This window comes from Stenella coeruleoalba (genome assembly GCF_951394435.1).
Source record: "Stenella coeruleoalba genome assembly, chromosome: 19".
NCBI classification, from domain to species: Eukaryota; Metazoa; Chordata; class Mammalia; order Artiodactyla; family Delphinidae; genus Stenella; species Stenella coeruleoalba.
Window position 1 is genome coordinate 27,163,445 of NC_137165.1, and position 10,112 is coordinate 27,173,556.

Genomic DNA, 10,112 nt, shown 5'->3' on the forward strand with positions numbered 1-10,112 from the left:
AGCATAATACTCTCTAAGTCCATTCATGCTGTTGCAAATGTCAAGATTTCATTCTTTTTTATGGCTGAGTAATATTCCATTATATATATATATATATATATATATATATATATATATATATATATATAATAAGCATACACAAATAACATCTTCTTTATCTATTCATCTTCCAATTGACACTTAGGTTGCTTCCATATCTTGTCTACTGTAAATAATGCTACAATGAACATAGGGGGTACATATATTTTTTTGAATTCTTATTTTTGTTTTCTTTGGACAAGTACGCAGAAGTGGAATTTCTGGATTATATGGTAGTTCATTTTATATATTTTGGATAACAACCCCTTATCATATATATCATTTGCAAATATCTTCTCCCATTCAGTAGGTTGTCTTTTTGTTTTGCTGATAGTTTCTTTTACTGTGCAGCTTTTTAGTTTGATATAGTCCCATTTGTTTATTTTTGCTTTTGTTTCTCTTGCCTGAGGAGATATATCCAAAAAAATATTGCTAAAACTGATGTCAAAGATCTCACAACCTATAGTTTCTTCTAGGAGTATTATAGTTTCAGGTCTTATATTTAATTCTTTAATCAGTTTTTAGTTTATTTGTGTATATGGTGTAAGAAAGTTGTCCAGTTTCATTCTTTTGAATGTAGCTGTCCAGTTCCCCCAACACTATTTATTGAAGAGACTGTCTCTTCCCCATTGTATAACCTTGTCTCCTTTGTCATATATTAATTGACCATATGAGTGTGAATTTGTTTCTTGGCTCTCTATTCTGTTCCACTGATTTATGTGTCTGTTTTTGTGCCACTATATTTTTTGATTACTGTAATTTTGTAGTAGTTTGAAATCAGGGAGTGTGATACCTCCAGCTTTGTTCTTCTTTCTCAAGATAGCTTTGGCTATTTGAGGTCTTTCTGTGGTTCCATACAAATTTTAGGATTACTTGATCTCGTTCTAGGGAAAATTCCATGGTATTTTGATAGGAATTGCATTTGAATCTGTAGATTGCTTTGTGTAGTATGCACATTTTAACAATATTAATTATTTCAATCCATGAGCACAGTATATCTTTTATTTGTTTGTGTTGTCTTTAGTTTCTTTCATCAATGTCTTATAGTTTTCAAAGTATTGAATACAAGTATCTTGCCTCTAGTTCATCTTATTTGAAACTCTCTGGGCTTCCTAAACCTGGATGTCTGTTTCCTTCCTCATATTATAGAAGTTTTCAGCCATTTACTTTTTCAAATGATTTTTCTGACCCTCTATCTCTCTCTTCTCCTTTGGAACGCTTATAATGTGAAAAATATGTTGCTTGATGTACTCCTACAACTCTGTAAAGGTATTTTTACTTCTTTTAATTCTTTTTTCACTTTGTTGCTCTCTCTGGGTGAGTTCCATTGCTTTGTTTTCCAGCTCACTGATTTTTCTTGTACCTCCACTCTGCTGTTGACCCCCCCTAGTGTATTTTTTGGTCCAGTTATAACTTTTGTTTGGTACTTCTTATATTTTCTATCTCCTTCTTGAAGTTCCATGTTCATACATTCTTCTTCCAAGATCAGTGAGCTTTTTTATGACCATTATTTTGAACTCTTTTTCAAGTAGGTTGTTTATCTGTTTCATTAAGATCTTTTTCTAGGCATTTCCCTTATTCTTTGGCTTGGAACAGAATTCCTCGTCTCCTTATTTTGCTTATGTTTGTCTGTATGTGTTAGGCTAATCAGCTACCTCCCTCAGCCTTGAAAGAGTGGTCTTGTGTAGGAGCTGTTCTGTGTAGGCCAGAAGTGCAGTCTCGCCTGGCCACCAGAGCCAGGCAATATTTGGGCATCTTTTGTGTGGGCTGCATGAGCTCACCAGCTATAATAGGGCCCTGGCTGCTGCCCAGGGAGGGCAGGGCTCAGGGTGTTTGCCCAACCCACTGTGGCTTGGCCACTGTGTGGAAAGGGCAACTTTGAGTTGCTTGCCTCTCCCAGTTGTGACTCAAGCACTGTGGCAAGTGAGAGGAGCTCAGGCCTGATTGTGGCTTGGCTGCTGCATGGGGAGGGTAGGACTAAGGGCTCTTACCTAGCCCAGTTGTGGTCTAGCTTTTGCGCTGGAAATGTGGGGCTCAGGGGACTCATCTGCCCAGTATGGTTTCAGCTTGGCTGCTTCACAGGGAGGGTGGGGTTCATGGTGCTCACTGAGTCCAGATGTCACTTGGCAACAGCACAAATAGGATGGGGCTTGGGACTCTCACTCATTCTGGTTGCAACTTGGTCCCTGCAGATGGTGGATGGGGCTCAGATGGCTTGCCTGGCCAAATTGTGACTTGGGTGCTCGTGGGGGAGTGGGGGGGACACAGAGTGCTTGCCCAGCCTTGCTATAGCATGGGTGGGTGGAGCACACCCTCCAGAGTAGCAGGTTAGAGAGAGGGAACCAAAAATGGTGCCTGTAGGCTCCATCAGCAGCAAGTCCTTGCAGGTTCCTGCCTCTCCTAGAGCTGCTTTAAAATGTCTCTGCATTTTTTAATCTGTTGATTTTGTGCTGGTTCTCAGTGCCAGAGAGTTTGTGCAGGAGCCTTTTAAGAGCAGGATCACCATTCCTTGCAGTTCTATGGTTTTCCTGGTGTTAGTCCCCATTAATTTTCCAAACCAGATGTTTTGGGGGCCCATCTTTCCAGTGCCAGCTCCCAGAGTCAGGGTGCCTGAAGTGGGGCACTATCCCTTCACTCCTTGAGTTAGAGTTTTGTATTTTCTGGGATCCCTCCTGATTGTGGGGTCACCACATCTGGGGTGGGGTCCCAGGTGAGGCCGTGTCTCTGCCTCTCCTACCCTTCTCCATGTGCTTCTTTTGCCTTTTGTTGTGGAGGTGCTGTTTATCTAGTTCTCAGGTCCTTTTCAGAGGAAAAACTGTTCTACATGTAGCTGTAAATATGCTGTGTCTGTGAGAGGAGGTGAATTCAAGGTCTTCCTACACCACCAGCTTGGACTCCTTGTTTCTTCTCCATTTATTTTAAGACATAATAGAAACAAATTAATTTCTAAATGTATTTAGTATATTTTTCTCTTTGAAAAGTATATGGACATAGCTTGGCCAAACATCTTGGACTTATCCATATAAAAATAAAAGCAAAGAAAATCCATAAGAGATAAAAAGGAGTTTAGTATACTATTCTATCAATTCTATCACAACATAACATTTTCAATAACAGAGTAATTTGCAGGAAAACTAAGGCTGAAATATTCTCTGGTCTTTAGTTATAATCTCAGGCATTTAAAAAATGATTTTATAAAAATATTTAGACAATTTCAATTGTAGTATAATGAAATAACATTTATAATACAAACTAACTATAGCTGTTTATTTTCAAAAGTAGAATGGGAAACCAGTGTTTCAAAGCCCTGATTAGTTCTTCTGTCCTAAGTAAAGGATAAGCCTTCAAGCTGGCAGTCTTCTGTTCAGAGAACATAGGGTCTTGGGTATGCAAAATTTATTCTGGAACTGTACAATGAATTGAGAGCTAAATTTCTCTAGAAATGGGGTTGAGGAAGGTGGTGACGAGAAGTAATGCAAACTCAGAAAAACAAAAATTGTAAGAAGGGTATTGAGAGACAAAGTGGGTGCAGCAAAATGACAGAGAGTTAAAGTCAGCAGATTAAAATATTTTATGAAAAATTCTAGCTGGTCAGGAGTCTAAAGAATTTTATGGAAGTAAATATTTGACAATAAATTTTAAAATTTGTTTTGCTTTAATGTAAAAGCCTTCTATTACCAGAAGCCTTCAGTGATGCTTATCATACACACAAATGTCATGTGTGTGTGCAGTTTGGGGAGCATGGCAAGTAATAGCTCTAAGAAAAGGTAGATTCAGGGCCTAGAGTCAGTAAGAAGCCTGTCTAAAGCTTAGTCAAGCTGAGGGAACTATTAACACCATCTTGGTCACTAGAAATCTAAAAAGTGTCTTATTAAAAGACCAAGATTTAAAGAGACTCTGGATAAAAAAAGGAGATATATTGAGATTTATCAGAAAACCCAACAGAGAGAACACTCTGAGAATTTCTACAGGAAAGAAACACAGAACCTCATAAAGAAGTTTTTCCTGGAAAAGCCATGGCCTAACCTCAAATCAAAGCCTGCAGGGTTGAAAAATTCAGTGAGCCATGGGGCAGGTTTGGTGTAATTAAAGACCACAGAAATAGCTGCATGAGGCTCCTCTCAGAGTAGCTGCCCTCAGGTTAAATCTCAAATAGGTTTCTCTATTTAGAAGCACAAAAAACCCAGCATGAGCCTTGGTTCTAGGCAGAAAAAGAGGAGTTTCTCAACTTTTCTACTGTGCTCAGGAGGCCAATGTTATGTGGACCAACCAAGCTCTGTCTTCACTCAGCCCCTCTCTGCATGACCACACAAGCCAGAATCTTAAAATTGGAATCTGTATTCACTACCAGCAGAATACAGATTTTTCTCATGTTGAGTACATTCAATACTGATCAAAGTAACCTTTTAATTATAAATGTGTGAAGGTGTACAATAATCATCAACAGACAAAACAACCAGAAGAACTAACCACTGAACAAAACGGTTGTTGCAGGAATCAGAAGAGATGTTAAAATTAATTATAATTAGCATCCTCCCAAAGATTCAGAAGGATTTAACATTTATTAAAAATTAACTCATTACTATTTAAAAAGCAATGAGAATTTTTAGCTATTAAAACCAATGTAATGGGTAGAGGGTGCTTGGTAGGTAAACTTCAAGATGGCTACAAGCAAGCCCTACCTTCTGGTATTCATGTCTTAATTCTTAATCTTTGTATATGGGTTGGAGCTAGTGATTTTCTTCTAACACATAGAATATGGCAAAATTGATGGATAGCATTTCAAAGATTAAGTTACAAGGAGACTATGGCTTCCATCTGCCTATCCTTTTGTTCTCATGCTTGCTCACTCAGATGGAAGTCAGCTGCCACATTGTGAGCTGACATAAGGAGAAGCCCCCATAACAATGAACTGAGGGAGTCCTACAGGCAATGATTAGTAAGAAACTGAGTCCCTTTGTCCAAAAGCCCTGAAAAATTGCATATTGCCAACAATCACATGAGTGAACTTGAAAGTAGATATTCCCTCAATCAAATCTTCAGATGAGACTTCATCCCTGGGCAAAATCTTGATTGGAATCTTGTGAGAAGCCTTGAAGTAGAGGAATACACTTAATCCTTAGCTGGACTCCAGACACTCAGAAACTATAAGATACTTTACTTTCACTAAGTTTTGGAGAAATTTTTTATGATGCAATTGATAAGTCATAAGGTTGGTGGGGAGGCAGAGAGGCAGTTGGGAACTTATCTGAAGGTCAAATAGTAGAATGGCTCCTGGTGAAAAATCAAATTAATGACAAAGTCAAGGCAGGAATTTTCTCAAAACACAAGACAAAAGAAAAGTAAGAAAGAAATAGTATATTTATTTTTTGAAAGTTAAGAGATGTAGAGAATAGATGTAAGAGATTGATGGATAAGAGAGAGTCAAAGAAATAATAAGGAAATATAATTTTTTAAAATCCCAAATCTGAAGAAAGTTTTGAGTTCTCATATAGAGTCAGTGAAAGCTTAAATTATTATTGAAGAAGACACTTAGTAACATTGTGGTGACATTTGTTACTTCTCAACAACAAATGGAAAATTCCATAAGCTGAGAGAAAAATTAAAATTTCCAGTATTCTAGAAAACATTCCAAGATGCCTACAATGTATTTAAGAAAAATATTTTGAACTTATCCAAATTATATTCAAATGTAAAAGCAAAAGAAATACATTTTCAGAAGTTCAAAAAAAGAGGAGGCTTAAAATTAATTCCTTCTCCTTGATTAATTATTAAAGTATGTGCTCCAGAAAAAAAAAAAAAAAAAGACTGAGTCCAAGAAAGAAGAGAACAAAAGAACATATTAATAGTAAAATACATAATGCATAATGAACTCTAAACTATATAGATAGTTCAGTTATGAAATTTATAAAATGGAAAAAAATTCAGTTTAAAACAGCAGACAGCCGCGCACGCGAAGGAGCCACGCTGAGGGCCGGGCCGGGCAGTGGGCACTTGACCGGGGTGGCGGGCGGGCGGTTTCCGCCCGGCCCGGGGCACTCCCCCTGAGCGCCCGCCTACCCGTAGGCCCAGCCCAAGGTCTGGCAGCCAGCAACAGAGCCGGGCGCCCACGGCCCGAGCGCCCCCGGCAGCACTATGCCTGTGCTGCTGGAGCGCCCCAAGCTTTCCAAAGCCATGGCCAGGGCGTTGCACCGGCACATCATGATGGAGCGGGAGCGCAAGAGACAGGAGGAGGAAGAGGTGGACAAGATGAGGGAACAGAAGATGAAGGAAGAGCAGGAGAGAAGGAAGAAAAAGGGAATGGAAGAGAGAATGTCACTAGAGGAAACCAAGGAACAAATCCTGAAGTTGCAGGAGAAGCTTTTAGCCCTACAGGAAGAGAAACATCAGCTTTTCCTGCAGCTCAAGAAAGTTTTACATGAGGAGGAAAAACGGAGGCGAAAAGAGCAGAGTGACCTGACCACTCTGACATACCATCAAGGCTTGACCGTTCACACTGGAACTCACCTCCTCAGCATGCAGGGGAGCCCTGGAGGACACAATTGCCCAGGCACCCTCATGGCAGCAGACAGAGCCAAACAGATGTTTGGACCCCAAGTGCTTACAACCCGGCACTACGTAGGCTCAGCAGCTGCTTTCGCAGGGACCCCAGAGAATGGGCAATTCCAAGGAACACCGGGAGGCGCCTATGGGACTGCTCAGCCCCCACCTCACTATGGACCCACACAGCCTGCCTACAGTCCTAGTCAGCAGCTCAGAGTACGGTACCTGTCTCAGCCGCAGCCTCAGCCCTATGCCGTGCCAGCCACTTTCAGCCCACCCAGACAGGGTTCCTCCAGCCTGGTGGTGTCCTGTCCTTGCAAAAACAAATGGAACACGCTAACCAACAGACAGGCTTTTCTGACTCATCCTCCCTGCGCCCCATGCATCCCCAAGCTCTGCATCCAGCCCCTGAACTCCTGGCCTCACCCCAGGTCCCTGTGCAGATGCAACCAGCAGGAAAGTCGGGCTTTGCAACCACCAGTCAGCCTGGCCCTCGGCTCCCTTCATCCAGCACAGCCAGAACCCGCGATTCTACCACAAGTGACCATCAGATTTGATCTTCAACCTTGCCCCCAGCCCCTGCCGTGGGGGAGGATCCCTGGTGTGTCCTAGTCCCAGGCCAATAAAATCTACCTGCCACTGAAAAAAAAAAAAAAAAAAAACAGCAGACTGACCAAACATGCTGTGTCTCTCATTTCTCCAGAGAACTCACTAAGATTGTAATAAATAAAAATAAAAGGCATCATCAGTACACAAGGAAAAGAGAATGGAAATAGGTGCATCTACATATTGGAGAATTTAACAAAATTTTTAAAGGTTAAAAGCAAATAAAGGAATAGGAATATTTACAGTGGTAGAGGAATTCACAGACTAGAGTACATGCTGTGGAGGATATACAAAGAAAAGAACTTACAGTAGTAGCCTTGAAAAAATTCCATATTTCAGAATTCAGAAATTCTGTATAGAAGAAGGCTGAAAAGTGGTGACAGGCTGAAATCATAGGGACTCATTTAGAAGTCAGTATACAACAGTCTAACCCTCTCACTTCAGCCAGCTATTACCCTGGTTCTCTCTTTAGGTACAAAATCAGAAGTTTATTCTGAGGGAAATTTATTAGCAAAAACTCAGGACTCTAAGAAAACTTGAAAATTGGAGATTAAGCGTAAGTATATATAATATGCAGTTAGATTTCAACTTCTCTATCACATACAAAATGCCAGCAACTGGGCATTTACATCACAGATGCAGATCAATTATTGATTTTGCCCTCCCCATTTGAATAGCCTTAGGAAAAAACAACTTAGCATAAAGGCATTTGGTGATTCTGTAGAAAATGGATAACTTCCAGTGTCAACATTCTAAAGCTGAGCCCACAAGCAGAAAAATCCCTGTCGTGTGCATTAAACTTCCAGTTAGCTTTTTAAATGTGTGCTCTTAGATATGACTTTTTTCTGTTAAAAAAAGTTATCAACCTAGGAATAGATAGAAAATTCCTTAACTAACCAGAACTTAACTTACAACAAATAGCAAAATCTTTTGGAACATTGCAACCAAACCACTACAAAAAAAAATTGGATTTATGATATTGAAAAGAAAAGGATTTAACTCACATTTGTATGTGATATTTTTCTATAAATTTCCAAATAGTCCACAAAATAGCTATTAGAGATATAGACAATGTAGTAAAGCAGTTGAGTTAAAAAAGAATAAGAAAAATAAACTGGTATATAGGTATATGCCAGAAATAATCAAGTAGAAAATATATTTTTTAAAAAAAATCAGTATGACCTATTGCTATATCAACTATTAAAAATAACAACATCAGTCTAAGAATAAACAAGTGCTAGAGAATATGGCTGGTGGAGTAGGTATGGGTGGTTTAAGGAGGAACACCAAGATGTGAATGAACTTCTGAAGTACTGCAAAGTGAATGGACCAGGGAGATATTTTATGATTGTGCAGCAGCATTAAGAGCACACCTGGCACTGTGGTCATAAATTTAAAATGCGGTCCATCAGCATGCTTTAATACCTTTAAGAAGCCATACTTATTTGCATTGATACAGGTGCAGAGTTGGAAGAGAGCTGGATTTACCTGAGTTGTGATTTTGTCAAGAGAATTGTAAAATTGAGAATAAGGGCAATGGAGTAAATAATACATTTAAACAAGTTAATAAAATAATTGGCCACAGAATTGAAGTTGGATAAGGAGAGAGGAAAGGACATCAAGAAATACACTGGAGAACAGAAAAGGTATCAAGACAAATAGATTGGAGGTCTCATTTGAGTAAAGGGATTGTTGAAATTGGAGTAATAGAAGGATATACATATTACTATATATAAAATAGATATAATCAGCGAAGACCTACTGTATAGCACAGGGAACTCTACTTAATATTCTGTAATAGCATACATGGGAAAAGAATCTGAAAAAGAATGGATATATGTATATGTATAACTGAATCACTTTGCTGTACACCTGAAACTAACACAATATTGTAAATCAACTATACCCCAATATAAAATAAAAATTAAATTAAAAAATAAATTTAAAAAAAATAGAAAAATGAGTTGAAAAGTGAGGTTGTGTAAAAAATTGAAATTACGTATTGGTTGAAATTTGGAGTAATGATAAGATCTGGGTGTGACTTAGGTAGAATGGTGGACAAGATAATCAGAAAATAGGAGATCAAGTAACTGAGAAGTATTAACATTGCAAATGTTACCTATGTACATACTGAAATCAATAAGAATTATGATAGGTCAAGGAGAGGAGGTAGGTAAATTATACCAATAATGAGAAATAATGGGTAACATAATCTAAAAGCCTTGAGATTTTAAGCTGAAGGTTTGTAAGGAAAAAAGAGGAAGAGAGGTCTGGAATGACAGACCTCTAGGCTCAGTGGTAAAAGGGAAAGAAAGAAAATAGATGGAAATAAACAACTACCACTTAGGAGTGCTGCAGAGAAAGCAATACCCCAGGAAAGTTCCAGGTTTATGATGGCACAAGAAGAGACAGGGGCCAATCAAGGAAAAGATTGAAGACATAGAGGAGTTCACTGGTGATAAATAGTGAATTCCATTGGTCTCAGTGGAGAAGCTGAGGAGTTGAGGATGAGTGGAAGATGGATGACAAGGAAATGTACAGATCATATATAGTTCTAAGCATAGGAGATAAGGTATCTGAGGCTGTGATAACATAAAATGGCAATAAAGGAGAAAGAGCAAAATTACACGATTTCTGGTATTCTCAAGGAAGATGGTGTTAATGAGGGTAAAACTGTAGGGAGATGGGAGTGGCGGTTGTGGGGCTCTCTCATGATCCCTGGCAATATTGGGCTGAGTGTCTGAGAGAGTGGGATGTTAGTCCCAGTACCTGTCAGAGATGAACAAAATGTACTTGGAGCTTGGTGCACCCCCCCTCCCAACCAAGATGATGGAATGGAGTTATCCTAGGGGAAGCCAAGTGTTACTCTTGACCTTAGACAATAA

At 39.1% G+C, this 10,112-nt stretch overlaps 1 pseudogene across 1 annotated transcript; it reads left to right on the forward strand.

Moving 5' to 3' along the window:
- Positions 1-5,641: 5,641 nt before the first annotated feature.
- On the forward strand, positions 5,642-7,165 carry LOC307177025 (G protein pathway suppressor 2-like; annotated as a pseudogene). The gene has a single exon. The product of its transcript is annotated as a G protein pathway suppressor 2-like (transcript).
- Positions 7,166-10,112: the final 2,947 nt, after the last annotated feature.